The following is a 15,833-nucleotide window of genomic DNA, read 5'->3' as shown; positions in this document are numbered from 1 at the left end:
TGTAGAGGTACAGGATACTTTCAGGTGTCAGTAGTTTTCTAGCACAATAGTGGGAGCCCACCTTTGCAGCAGCCTTCGCAATGTCCGTAATGTATTTGCTCCAGTTCATATTTGTTGTGAATGGTAAAACGAGGAGTTTAAAGGAAGAATTCTCAGGTAGGGAGTTATTTGTCATGGGTATCCGCGGTTGGAGAGGCGTCTTGTAATTGTTAAAGGAGAGCAGTTTAGTCTTACTAGCATTAAATGTTACCATCCATTTGCGGTCCAATTCCACTCTGGTCTGGAAGTCATTTTCTAACGATTCGGCCATTGTCTTGAATTTGTGTACCTCTGTTCTTCCCTCATGCATGTTATAGAGCATATCATCAGCAAATATACCCATCTCGGACACGATTTTATCAGGGAGGTCATTGATTAATATCATGAATAATAGTGGTTCAAGGATTGACCCCTGAGGCACTCTCACATTAATGTTATGCTGCTTGGATGAGCGTCTATCACTGATAACTTTGATCCTATGTTCAAGTTCAGATAGCTGGTCACAAATGGGAAAACAGTGACAATGCAGAAAATGTCCCTTCTCACAATGTTGCTCTTAGATTGCAGGAAGTCATCTGAACTAGTTTAATATAAATCACTATAAACTTATTTTGTTTAAAATAAAAATGTAAAATGAAAACTAAGTATTTATTTTAAAAAAAAAAAAAAAATTTGCTTAAATAATTATTTAGAAAGTCATTTTTAACATGGAGGGTGGCTTTTACTATTCTGTACCTAATTTAATAAACAAAACGTATCATAAAAATATTTGTGAATTATGACTAGGGGGGACACTTTCTGCCTTGTCACTGTTTTCCTGTCTACAAGGCAGCAGCCGGAATTAAATTTCAGCAATGAAACTTGAACATAGACAGTTTTACTTGATTACCCCCATGTTTTATTTATTTATTTTCCTAAGGCAGTCACATATATTTTTTAATTTTTATGATACGTTTTGTTTTATTAAATTGTTAAGTACGGAATAGTTAAAGCCACCCTTCCTGTCAAAAATGGCTTTCTAAATAATTATTTGAGATTGAATTATTTTAAAAATAAAAATAAATTTCGTTAAGAAGGCTGTTGTATTGGTGTCATGTATGAACAAAAATGGACAGACAAAAGATTTTTCTTTTGTTTTTTTTTTTTCTTTTTTTACATAGGAGTCGCCACTTATCAAGTCCCAGGGGCTACTCGAGGATAAGGGTTAAAGAGTGTACAGTAGTGAATGGGACAATATCATAGTAATCGTTAGTAGTGGAATTTGATAAATTTGATTACTTAAGGGGAGCGGCTTCGTCAAGAACTTGTTTACGTTGGACTTGAAGATAACCATATTGTAGTAGTCAGCTGGAAGGCAGGCAAACGGAAGAGTTCCACAAGTGTGCAGTTCTAAGAAAGAAATTTTTTTCATGAAATCTACGTTTAGTTTTAGGCACAGATAAAGATTGGGGGAAATTATTAATGTTTTCAGCTGGATGAATGTTTTTGGCGGGGGGGGGGCATAGATTGGAGCTCAGCCGGGCACTTGCCATGAAAATAATGATAAAGCAGAGACAGGTTTGCAATGTCTCTTCTGTGGGAAAGAGGTTGCGGGGAAGAGAAAAGGGCATCCCCCTACTAGGCTAAAAAGTCGATCTTGAACTCTGTTAAGGCAGGATAAGTTTTTTTCTAGCAGCTCCTACCCCAGATGTGGCAACGGTACTCCATCCTTGGACGTACCTGGCTCTTGTATCAGCAGAGGTCGATAGAAGGATCCCACCATTTTCCACTAATTTGTTCTTGTTATTTTTATCTTCGTATATCCATTTATTTTTTCAAAATAATCACAATAAAAATTGATAATGGATGGTGGAGGTCTTAATATTTCAAGAATACCATATATATGGCAAATTCCATTTTTTTTTTTTTTTTAATTTCACACATTTGCACGGATTTTCCTCGGTTAAGTTTTACATGGGTTCGAATACCCTATATATTAAGTTTCATGCCTAAGCTAAAAACTGACAGGAGTTTGGTAGGTAAATTTTTTAAAACATATATATATATATATATATATATATATATATATATGATTGTTGAGCTGGATTAAATCCGACGATATGAAATAAAATGGAGGTGGAAGGACCTGGATACTCAACGTTTCGCCCGATTTATGCGGGCTTCTTCAAGAGGGATGGTCATTGACGAGAGAGTCGGAGGATTGGGGCTATATATAATGATGGGGGAGAGCAGCATGTTTTCCTTATGTAAATTAGATGTCATATATACATGTATATACATTTTATGAGAGAAGAACTAATTAGAGTAAACTAGTGTAGTGGATTACGTCTAAAAGATAAAATATCGTAGAGATTAAAAATTGTGTTTGGAAATAAAGCGGTGATAGATTAAATAAATAAAATGACACGAGATTACGAAAGAATCTTTTTCTTTTTTTTCTTTTTTTTTTTTAAATTAGAAATAATTGAATTGGGATAAAATAGCGCAGTAATTTAAAAGATGGTGTCTAAAAATAAGAATAGGAGGTGATAAAATGGAGTCTAAAAATAGATAATGATAAAATATAGTAAATAAGTAAAATAAAAATAAAATTAAGTGAAATTACGAAAAAAAAAAAATTCGTAATTTCACTTAATTTTATTTTTATTTTACTTATTTACTATATTTTATCATTATCTATTTTTAGACTCCATTTTATCACCTCCTATTCTTATTTTTAGACACCATCTTTTAAATTACTGCGCTATTTTATCCCAATTCAATTATTTCTAATTTAAAAAAAAAAAAAAAAAAAAAGATTCTTTCGTAATTTCGTGTCATTTTATTTATTTAATCTATCACCGCTTTATTTCCAAACACAATTTTTAATCTCTACGATATTTTATCTTTTAGACGTAATCCACTACACTAGTTTACTCTAATTAGTTCTTCTCTCATAAAATGTATATACATGTATATATGACAACTAATTAACATAAGGAAAACACGCTGCTCTCCCCCATCATTATATATAGCCCCAATCCTCCGACTCTCTTGTCAATGACCATCCCTCTTGAAGAAGCCCGCATAAATCGGGCAAAACGTTGAGTATCCAGGTCCTTCCACCTCAATTTTATTTCATATATATATAATATATATATATATATATATATATATATATATATATATATATATATATATATTATATACAGTAATTTATAAAATATATATGGCGATTAAGCTACACTGAATATTCTGCGTTTCATCCAACTATAGGATTCGTCAGGCTGACGAATCCTATAGTTGGATGAAACGCAGAATATTCAGTGTAGCTTAATCGCCATATATATTTTATAAATTACTAACTAGCTCTACCTATGTATTGAGCACTTTTGAAGTAAATACTTAAAGTTTACGCATAAATCTATACTTTCGTATATTAAATTTATGTGAATAAATGAAGTAGTTATATATATATATATATATATATATATATATATATATATATATATAGATAGATTAAAGTTTGTGTTTACTATAAACTTTTTGCGCAAATATTACGCAAGTACAAATATAGAATGTCTGCATGAATATAATTACACGTAATAGTTAACATAACAGACCCATATACAACAAAGTTGTATTTTCTTTTTAAACAGAAAAAAAAGGTGTTTTTAATATATCAATATTCTAAAAAACCCAAATTTCTGGGAGCATAGATATAAAAAAATTAGATTTTTTTTTTTTTTTTTTTTTTTTTTCAAAAGAAAAATGGCCTTGTAATAAAAGAAAAAAAAAAACCTTGCATATCGTAAAGTGGAACTAGATATGAGTGAAGGTCAACTGCAAAGCAGAAAAAGGGGGTATGCATGAGGTTTCTTTATTATCATTACTATTACTAGATATTTTCATCAAGACTAAACTTGTTTCCTTCAATAACTACAAAAAAACCCTTCTCTACCACCAATAGCAATGGCCAAGAACACATTGCCTAAAAGTACTTCTTTTAAACTCCTCGGCCTAACATTTACAGGGAACATGAACTGGAATGTATACATTGAGAGCATTGCCAAGGCTGCTGCAAAGAAGGTGAGCTCTCACTACCATGCTAGAAAATTACTTACGCCTGAAAGTATCCTGTACCTCTATAAGGCCACCATTCACCCATGTATGGAGTATTGCTGTCACATTTGGGCTGGTGCATCTGCTACTTGTCTCTCACTCCTGGACAGGGTTCAAAAGAGAATCGCCAACCTGATAGGTCCTGAACTGTCATCTAGGCTTCAGCCTCTGTCTCATCAACAAAATGTTGCATCCCTCTGCCTTTTCTACAAATACTTTAATGGTGAATGCTCTGACGAGCTGCAAGCACTTGTGCTTCCTCAACGTGACTACCTCCGACAAGCAACTAAGTCCCCCACCCCTTTACAATAGAGATTCCTAGGTGTAAGAAAGCCTTTTACTCCAATAGTTTCTTCCACAAAACTGTAAGTCTTTGGAATTCCCTTTCAGGGTTCTGCTTTCCCAACTGTACTGGTATGCAGAAGTTCAAGGGTTATGTGAATAAACATCTCCTTTCATAATGCCCCTGCAAATTATGTCCCTCGATAGTAGCCCCTTCAAAGTAGCACTGTGCCTTGTTTGGGATGAAAATTGAACTTTAAAAAAAAAAAAAATCTAATTTTTTTATATCTATGCTCCCAGAAATTTGTTTTTTTTTTTTTTTTTTTTTTTTTAGAATATTGATATATTAAAAACACCTTTTTTTCTGTTTAAAAAGAAAATACAACTTTGTTGTATATGGGTCTGTTATGTTAACTATTACGTGTAATTATATTCATGCAGATATTCTATATCATTTCTACTTTTTCTACTTGTATAGTAAACAGAAACTTTAATCTATATATATATATATATATATAATTTAATTCATCATTACTACACATAGCTTAAAGATCCTTGCTGGGTTTTTGTCCCGTATCTTTGTTTATCTCCTCCTCTCTATATCTGTTACAAGAAATATAAGACCTGTGCATCTATCACCCTATCCCCCTCAGTGTGTGTATGTATATATATATATATATATATATATATATATATATCGATCTCTTATAGACTCTCTCTTTTTCTTTCTCTCGCATAGAGACCGACCCTCTCTCCATCTCAATCTCTAACATGCAAACTCATTTTCTGTCTCAATCTCTCTCTCTCTCTCTCTCTCTCTTTCTCCCATCTCTCTCTCTCTATGTCTGTCTCTCTGTATATATATGTGTGTGTGTGTGTGAAATCAGTTTCTGTCTCAATCCTCTCTCCTCTCTCTTTCTCCCATCTTTCTCTCTCTCTACGTCTGTATATATATATATATATATATATATATATATACTAGCAAGGAAACCCGACGATGCCAGAGCTTGAATTATGATCAACGAATACATATTCATCATATCAAAAAGTGAACTGTTTAGAAAAAAAAAACAATAATCGCATGCATATCTCAATTTCTTTTGCATATATATATATATATATATATATATATATATATATATATATATATATAAGCAAAAGAAATTGAGACATGCATGCGATTATTGTTTTTGTTTTTTTTCTAAACAGTTCACTTTTTGATATGATGAATATGTATTTTTGAGATGAGGATTTATAATTATTTTTTGTATTATTTGGACTATGATTCTCATCTTGGTTGTAAAAAAAAAAAAAAAAAAAATTATAAATCCTCATCTCAAAAATACATATTCATCATCTCAAAAAAACGGAATGGACCTGGAGTTAGTAATATAAAACAAACAAAGACTTGGCGGTATTTGCATTTTAAATTTCTAACGGCTGTGTTCATTGGGAAAGCAAATAAATCAAACATTTTTTCACTATTCACCAATAACATCCAGTGCGAATGCACCTGGAGATGGCCGGAGGTTACATCGGCAGAAACATTGTAAAAAAAAAAAAAAAAAAAAAAAAAGATGAGAAACATAGTCCAAATAATAAAGAAAATAAGTTCACTTCTTGTAAGTAAACAAAAAAAAAAAAAAACGTTTATGTTTCGGCCGATTCTCATCTTGGTTTGTAAAAATAAAAAAAGAAAGAAAAAAAGAAAAAACAAGATGAGAAACATAGTCCAAATAATACAAAAAATAAGTTCACTTCTTGTAAGTAAACAAAAAAAAAAAATACTCGAGCTGAGATCAAAACATAAAGACAGTGAGCCAAGTATGATAACCATTAGGTCAGCTTGACACTACCTTTTAAAAAGTGTTTTCAAACCTACTTATTATTGACATAACAGGAATTACACATGCACATTAGTGAAACAGTTAGCAAACAGATAACAATCCGATGACCTCCGCGTACCAAATTTTTAGCAGCCCCCCTTTTTTTTTTTTTCGTATGAAAACCGATTAAAAAGTTTTCCACATGCCTGAATATCCTATAAATCAAACATTTGTTAAGTATATAAGTTGAGAATTGTCCTCACGCACACTCATTCTCACTTTTAGAAATATATAGATAAATTTAAAAAAAATGGTTAAAAGATATCCTGACAACGCCAGTTATGTACAGCTGATTCTGGATAATCGACTTGAAATTGAAACTTTTTTCCCTATTTTTTTTTTTTTTTTTTTTTTTTTTTTTGCGTCCCCCATGAGAGCAGAGTTAAATACCAAGATTTCTCTTTTTTCTTTTCTTTTTTTTCCTTTTTTTTCTTTTCTTTTTTCTTTTTCCTTTTTTTCTTTTTCCTTTTTTTTCTTTTTCCTTTTTTTTCTTTTCTTTTTTTTCTTTTCTTTTTTTCTTTTCTTTTTTTCTTTTCTTTTTTTCTTTTCTTTTTTTCTTTTCTTTTTTTCTTTTCTTTTTTTTCTTTTCTTTTTTTTCTTTTCTTTTTTTTCTTTTCTTTTTTTTCTTTTCTTTTTTTCTTTTCTTTTTTTCTTTTCTTTTTTTCTTTTCTTTTTTTCTTTTTTTCTTTTCTTTTTTTCTTTTCTTTTTTTCTTTTCTTTTCTTTTTTTCTTTTCTTTTTTTCTTTTCTTTTTTCTTTTCTTTTTTTCTTTTCTTTTTTTCTTTTCTTTTTTTCTTTTTTCTTTTTCTTTTTCTTTTTCTTCTTTTTCTTTTTTTTCTTTTTATTTCTTTTCTTTTTATTTCTTTTTTATTTCTTTTCTTTTTATTTCTTTTTTTATTTCTTTTTTTTTATTTCTTTTCTTTTTATTTCTTTTTCTTTCTTTTCTTTATTTTTATTTTTATTTCTTTTTATTTTTTTTTTTAATGTAGAGAAAGGAACAAAATTTTCAAAAAATTGTCTGTGGTAAAGGATTTCTCATCCACTAACCGAGAATTAAAAAAAAGATTGAAGTGTAACAGATACTACATTTTTATCTTGGCCCGAAGTTGCTTTCCAATATTCTTGGGTATAATAAAACCCAAAGTAATTTTTATTTAATTTAACATTGAGTCTCTGGAGAAATAAGTTAATGTCGTGGTTATCGCCCTTAGTTACCGTTGCTGCCGCCAGGTGGTGAGTTGTATAAAAATGCTAGCGGCCATTTTGAAAACAGCCAGTTCTGTCACGGACGTTGAGGTGTCCACCAGCGTAAGGACTTGTGAAAGCGTTGACGGATTTGTACATGAAAAGAAGGATTAACAGTGAAATGATTCCGACTCATCCGTTTTATCAGGTATTTCACCTGTACGTTGCTTTCAACCTTTGCTTTTCCCCTCTCTCTAACTCATCTTTCTTTTTGTTTTTTTTTGTTTTTTTAATTCTTTTTTGAATCAACCGTGTGCGACGCAAAAAGAACCAAAAAATCGTGTTTTTCTGTGTTTTTAATGAATGGCCCAACTGACTAATACGGGTTCTTCATCTCTCCTGGACGCTAGCCCAGTCTATTGATGAGGCTTGCAGTTTATTTATGAAAAATATAAACGTTTATATATGGATTTTTTTTTTTTTTTACAATAGCTAACACAAAAAAAAGGCGGGGGTGAAACTAATAGATATAAATATACAAATATTTGCTACTAAATAGCAAATTACTCTTCTACCTACCTGGACAAGTTTGTTGATACTTAGCTGAAATAATGTTATTTCGAAAGCCATTCTTAACATGGGGAGGGGGTTTTGTAGGTATTCTGTGCTTCTGCTTCAACCTAACAATTTAATTTAAAAAAAAAGAAGATATTGTGAAACTTTAATTATGAATGGTCGAGCTGAGTTATACGGGTTCTCCATCTCTCCTAGCGCAGTCTATTATTGATGAGCCTTTGCAGTTTATTTATGAAAAAAATGGACGTTTATTTATTTATTTTTTTTTTTTTAAAGGTGGGGGGGGGAAATAGATATAAATATGCAAATAAATGCTACCAAAAAGCAAAATACTCTTCTACCTACCGACCTGGACAAATTTTTTTTTTTATATATATATACTTATGTATTGTTGGGACGGCGCTGAAATAATAACGTTATCTCGAAAGCCGTTCTTAACATGGGGAGGAGAGTGTTTTGTGAGTATTCTGTACTTCCACCTAACAATTTAATAAACAAATATGTGAGATTTGAATTATGAATGGCCCAACTAACTTATACGGGTTCTCCATCTCTCCTGAACGCTGGCCCAGTTTATTAATGATCCTTGGAGTTTATTTATGAAAAACTTGACCAAATGGGGAGGGGTTACAATAGCTAACACAAAAGGTCGGGGGGGGGGTAAAATAATAGATATAAATATACAAATAAATGCTACCAAAAGCAAATTACTCTCCTACCTATCTGAACAAGTTTTGTTTTTTTTAGTTTTGCCTTATTTTAAAGCGTTTATTTACTTTGAAGCAAAAGTAGTGTCGAGTCTGAGTTAGAATGGAAACAAAATGGCGGTTTCTTTACAGCTATTTTGACCCCCCCCCCGATAATCGGTAAAAAATCGAAAATTAAACGAGGAGAAACCCAACAAGGAGAAATGTTACCAATCATGCGAAAATGTAATGTATTTGTTAAATTTTCGATTTTTGGGCAATTACCGAGGATCTAAATGGCTGTAACAAAACCGCCAACGAAGCTGAAACTTTTTTTCTTTTTTTTTTTTTTTTTTCAAAAGTAAATAGTTTAAAATGAATTAAAACGCCAAAAAAAAAAAGGTAGAGAGTAACTTATCTTACCTTTGGTAACATTTATTTATTACGTATTGCTCTCTCCCCCCTCCTGTTTTTTTTTTTTTTTTTTTTTTTCGATAATTAGGCAAAAAAAAGTTTCTGTAAGTAGGTAGGATCGAACCCGGAATGTTGAGACGAAGGTGGAAAAGAAAGTGTGTGAAAAAAAAAAAACCTAACAACTTACCCACTCGCCCACGAAGGGAGAGTAACTAAACAAAGTTCAAATTTAACGATGAAAAAGTTAAATTGATAGGTGTGCGATTTTGATGATCACACCATAAAACTGAACTTTTACTGTGGGGTACTTATTTTGGTTTTGTTTCCCCAAAATGTTGAGGGAAAACCAGCTCTTCATAAAGAGGAGTGTGTCCATATGAATAGCAATTGTCTGATATAAGGAGTTTCCCTCACATTGATCAAACACCCATTGCTTTCTAGACGTTCCTGGCACGAAGGCCGGGAACCACACCTTTGCTTCAGATCAGTTTCACTTTTATACAAAAAAGCCGAATGAACACGTGAGAAGCTGAAATAGCAAGAATTTTAGAAAAATCAGCATAAATAAATCTAGACACGACGCGCATTCACAAATCGTACATATTATGATCTAGGAGGTATATAAAGAGTTCTAAGACATAGCATACACACACATACCGAGAAGCCCAGCGAAAAAAAAGGCTTTCTTGGACATACAAAAATGCGCTCGCTGCATTTGCCTTTATATATATATATATATATATATATATATATATATATATATATATATATAGAGAGAGAGAGAGAGGGGAGATGTAACACATGAGAAATATTTGGAATCAAGTCTCCCCTTGCTGTTATTTCAGATCATTTGAAACCATAGCAGCAAGTTTTAGTCTTCCCTCCATCGTTTTGGGGAAATATATATATAATATATATATATATACACACACACACACGTGTGTGTGTGTGTGTATATATATATATTTTATTTACACACATATATACATACTCACATACGTGTGTGTGTATATGTGTCTGTATATGTAGTAAATACTTATCACCATGAACATTTTTTGGCACGAAAATGACGTTAAGATTATTCGGGTTTGTATTACTGTACACATAGATTCGAAAAAGTTGTCAAAAAACAAATATATAACAAATAAATGTTATCAAAGGCAAGATAAGTTACTTTTTTGCCAAACTGGATATATTTTTCGTGTTTTTATTCAATGTAACATATTTATTCAGCTCGAAAAACATACAGTGTTTACCGATGTATTCGACAATTCAAGATGGCGTCTCACACCCTCTTTAACACCGTAAGTATGGAAAAAGGTGTTATAAATAAAAAAACTATGCAAAGTATTATTAAAAACCCGCCGAATATATGTCAACCTATGTCACGGTAACATATATTGAGCGAGTTTTTAACAGTATTTTTTTCTGGTTTTTTATTTATAACATCTTTTCCCACACTTACGGTGTTAAAGAGAGAATCAGACACCATCTTGAATGTTCCAATACATCGGTAAACACTGTATGGTTTTCAAGCTGAATAAACATGTTACATTGAATAAAAACACGAAAAATATATCCAGTTTGGCAGAAAAGTAACTTATCTTGCCTTTGATAACATTTATTTGTTATATATTTCTTTTTGGACAACTTTTTCGAATCTATGTGTACAGTAATACAAACCCAATTATTCATTCTTTCAATGTTTTTACTTTTTAAATCTGCAACAAAAGTCAAAAGTGAATAAAAGCCAATAAAATGAAACGAAAAATTTGAATACCCTTCAAAATTTAACAAATAACAAAGAAAGAAAATACTTATACAGGGTAACCCCAAAAAACGGGCCCCAACTCTATTTAGGTCCCGTTTCTTAGTGTTTTGTCTGAGTGAAATGAAACTTTGGTCATAACTAGTTTATTATATTCAAAGCATCGCATCAAAACACTAGGGTCTTTGGCCCTTTTTTCTCCGTTGACTGTAAAATGCTTAGAAAAACAATTGAATGTCCTCAGTTTTTTTTTTTGGTCACCCTGTATGTGTATTTATGTATACGCGTAAGTAATATGCAACTTAATCACGTTTGATACATCGTTAGATCACAGTAGTTAAGCATTATTGGTATAACTGTTGTGTTGTCAGCAGGGGGTGGGGGGAGTCGGCTTATATTGAGTCCAATGTTCACGTTACATCAGCTCTTTTGAGGGGAGTTTATAAAATAAAAACGGAACCTACCTTTTTATATCTTGTCTCCGCATCTCTTGATCGTGTCGGCTTCCCTGGAACAAAAGCTCATAAAAACAACGCAAGTCTCGTTTCTCTGGACAATTGGAACTTTATTCATTTCTCGATCAAAGTCGCGCCCCTGTTCTCTGCCTGTCCTTAGAAGGAGAGTGGGAATTTCTTGATCAATGCACCTGCTATAAATCACTATCTCTCGTCACTTCCACGAGAAATCTTCATCTCCTGATGACTGTATTTGTCGGATTCGAACCGTCGACTCTAAACTCTAACTGAAGACTGACTGACTAAAAATGTCCCATGTGCGTTTCTATATATTTTAGGGGTAGAGGAGGGATATGGTTCCCTACATTAGTGGCACTGAACGCTCGTCCTTGTTAAGGTTGTTCCAGTTTTAAGCCAGAGTCAACCAGTTTGATTTGTTTTGACTGCTTGATTCCACCTGCACTAGAAAGTCTGTTTAACTTCTGTCAGCTTACTCTTCATTACACAGCTTTACTGTAGTAGTATGTCTTTGAAAAAATGCATTTCAGAGAAAAACATTGTGTACTTACGTGTCATGCCAAAATTAGTAGAAATTCCAAAAATTACAAAAAATGGTCCAGTAGAAAAATAACTATAAGTAAAAACAGAATTTTCTGAAGTTGGGGTTTTTCACTTAACCGTTTAGAAGATTGAAAACAGGGGGAGATAACTGCATTTTATCGTTTAAGTTGTTTGGCTGATAATCCAATGACTCTATCTTTTAGGTCGGCCATCTTGCTTTTTCTCGATCTGCTGCACCCTTTTTCTTTTCTTTTTATTTTTATTTATTTTTATTTTTTTTCGAAAATCAGCTCTAGCACATCTCCTACCTGACCATTTTTCATAATTTTTAGAATTTCTACTAATTTTGACATGACACTTAATTATATAATGTTTTTATCCTGAAATGCTTTTATTTGAAAATACACGATTGGTCGGACAACACACTATAGTAAAACTGCATCATATCTTTAAACGTGGTCAGTGCTAAAATGAGTGACCATTTGGAAATACCAGGTGCTGTATGTGCTCCTCGCTTACCTTTATATTTTGTTTCTAGTCAATCTGCCACTGGAATTAAACAATGCCAACTCGAGAAAAGAGTGTTAGACATTGCGCAATCCTTGCCTCACAATTCAGCACATGTTCTCCATTATTCATCTAGTATGGGTTTATGCAAGCCCGTTCTATTGTAGATATCCTAACTGTAATCTCTGAACACTGTTCCGTTTGCCTGCTTCCCACCAGACTACAACTTGGATGTCTTCAAGTCCAATGTTAACAAATTCCTAATGAACCTCCCCCTTAAGTAAACACTTCATCAAATCTCCACACTAACGTAATGTACTTGCAATAACCCTTATCCCTGAGTGGCTTCCGGGCCTTGATAAGTGGTGATCACTGTGTAAAAATATATATATATATATATATACACACCATGCATTGGATAAAGCAAGGGAGGCTAGGGCAGTAGCTCTAGATATATGGCACAATGGTTTTCTCATGAAAATCAGATCCTATGGTATTACTAGACGAATACTTAATATAATTAAATTCTTCTTAAAGAATCTAAGTTCTCGATCATATGCCAAAACAATGTTATAAATGCGGGTGTATCTCAGGGTTGATCCTTGGACCTTTGTTTTTCCTAATATTCATAAATGACCTCCCTGATAAAATTGTCTCTGAGATGGGTATATTTGCTGATGACACCATAAGACATAAGGGGAAAACGAACACGTATCCAAGGCAATAGCGGAAATCCTCCAGTGCTGCCAAGACTAAGCTTCTTTCCTTTAATAATTACAATAAACGGTACTTGTACACTTTATCGCCAAAACTCGAGATACCATTTTATTTCACGCACCTGTCATCAAAATTCAAGGGAGGAATCAGTATTTTAAACTATGGCCGAAGTTAGAAATAAATAACCAAAAAATTAAAGTAGATATTAATTACTTCCGGAAAGAACTATGAAAAAAAGTAAATAAAGAAAGTGAAAGAGAACATATATCTGTAATTGTTTAATTGTAAATGTTTTGATTTAATTCATGAAAACGGGAAAGTTTTTCATAAAACATTTTTTTTTTTATTAAAAACAGAAAATGAAATGATATATTCATAATTGTTTAAACTGGGCGAGCGCCATTTGAAAACGAAAACATTGTATAAAAATTTATCAAAATATAATTCTAAAAACATTGAAAAGTTTGCACAAGAAAATATAATTTTGATAAAACAATTGGTACTTATTTTTATACAATAAATGTTTTGGTTTTCAAATGGCACTTGCACTCGCCCAGTTTAAACAATTATGAATATGTCATTTAATTTTCTGTTTTTAAGAAAAAAAAAATGTTTCATGAAAAACTTTCCCGTTTTCATGAATTAAATCAAAACCTTTCCAATTAAACAATTACGGATATATGTTCTCTTTCACTTTCTTTATTTACCTTTTTCTATAATCTTTCCGGAAGTTTAATTTTTTGGTTATTTATTACTTTGTCCACAGTTTAAAACACTGATTTCTCTCTTGCATTTTAACGGCAGGTGCGTGAAATAAAATGATCTCTCCAGTTTTGGCGATAAAGTGTAAAAGTACCCAATAAACCTGCCCAACCACTAATAGCCATGGTTAATGATACATTACCTGAAAGTACCTCATTCAAACTTCTCGACTTAACGATCAGAGGGAGTGAGTTGGAACAGATACATTGCCAAGGTTGCCGCAAAGAAGGTTGGCTTCTCTTTGATAGAAAATTACTTATGCCTGAGAGTATCCTGTACCTCTACAAGGCCACCATTCACCCATGTATGGAATATTGTTGCCACATTTGGGCTGGTGCATCTGCTCTGCTACTAGTCTCTCCCCCTTAGGCAGGGTTCAAATGAGTCGCCAACCTAATGGGTCGCGCACTATCAGCTAGGTTTCAGCCGCTGTCCCATCAACAAAATGTTATATCCCTCTGCCTATTTTACAAGTATTTTAATGGTAGATGCTCATACATACTATAAACCCTTGTATCCCCCTCGACATTAATACCTCCGATAAACAGCAAAATCTCACCTCTACACAATAGAAATCCCTAGATGTAAGAAAACCTTCTACTCTAATAGTTTTTTCCCTAGCACTGCTAGACTTTATAATTCCCTTCCGGATTTCTACTTCCCCAACTGTACTGACATGCAGAAGTTCAAGTGTAATGTAAAGACATTTTGCTGCTCAATTCCCTACATAGTGTCCCTGCAATTTATGTCCCAGATAGTAGCCCCCTACATCAAAGTGGCATTGTGCCTTGTTTGGGGTGAAAATGCAATAAAAAAAAAAAATGGGTGATCATTGTCGTCCCAATATTACGTTATTGTGTTGACTGGAGGTAATCACTGCAACATATATTTTATAAATATAAAAAGAAAGAGTGAAAAGAAACGAAGAAATGGAGTTAAAAAGAAAATAAATTCCTTGTAAACAACAAGTAAATGTAACAAAAACTATTTTACAGTAAACAGAATGATCTAACGAAGATAATTTGGATTTTTGGTTCCAGTAATATACCATAAGTCAAAAATACCTAAATAACATTCAAAGATATATTTTCTTTGGTCAAAATCAAGATTCAGAAACATTCATATTCACCAAGATTTTGTCTGTTATGGTTTTTTTTTTTTTTTTTTTTTTTTTTTTTTTTCTTTTTACAAAGGCATCACCACATTATCAAGGCCCAGAGGCCACTCAAGGATAAGGGTTAAAGAGTGTACAGTAGAAATTGGTCAATATAGTAATCATTAGTAATGAAAATTTGGTAAATTTAATAACTTATATGGAACGGCTCATCAAGAACTTATTTACTTTAGACTTGAACACAACCATATTGTAGTCAGCCGGAAAGCAGGAAAACGGAAGACAATTCCACAGGCGTGCAGTTCTAAGAAAGAAGCTTTGTTCATGGAATCTACGTTTAGGTTTAGGCACAGATAAAGAGTGGGGGAAATTATTGATAGTGTTTACAGCTAGACGAGTGTTTCTTGTGAAAGTTTGGCGAGGGGGGACCATAGATTGAAGCTCAGTTGAACACTTTCCATGAAAATAACGATACATCAGAGACAAACTCGCAACATCTCTTCTGTGAGATAGAGGTTGCAAGGAGGAGAAAAGGACATCTCCTACGAGGCTACAAAGTCTATTTTGAACTCTATCAAGGCAGGACAAGTCCTTTCTAGCAGCTCCTGCCCAGATGTGGCAACAGTATTCCATCCTTGGACGTACCTGGCTCTTATATAGGTAGAGAATTTTGTTTGAAGAATGGTTTATTAGACTTGACGTTCAGTGTGCTTATTTACGACCAGGCTTCATTCATTTCCCGTTAGTTGGCCAGAGTTATGATTTTTGCAAAAAGATCACC

General features: G+C 32.7%; 1 protein-coding gene across 2 annotated transcripts in view; it reads left to right on the top strand.

The window, feature by feature from the left end:
* Positions 1-15,833, top strand: part of LOC145269252 (GMP synthase [glutamine-hydrolyzing]-like) — a 120,338-nt gene that overhangs the window by 66,640 nt on the left and 37,865 nt on the right. The window lies entirely within an intron of this gene.

The sequence above is a fragment of the Euprymna scolopes genome, chromosome 45 (genome assembly GCF_053919585.1).
Source record: "Euprymna scolopes isolate OS-2025 chromosome 45, ASM5391958v1, whole genome shotgun sequence".
In the NCBI taxonomy this organism is placed as follows: Eukaryota; Metazoa; Mollusca; class Cephalopoda; order Sepiida; family Sepiolidae; genus Euprymna; species Euprymna scolopes.
Note: the sequence above shows the minus strand (reverse complement) of the source record. Positions and strands in the feature narration are given on the sequence as shown.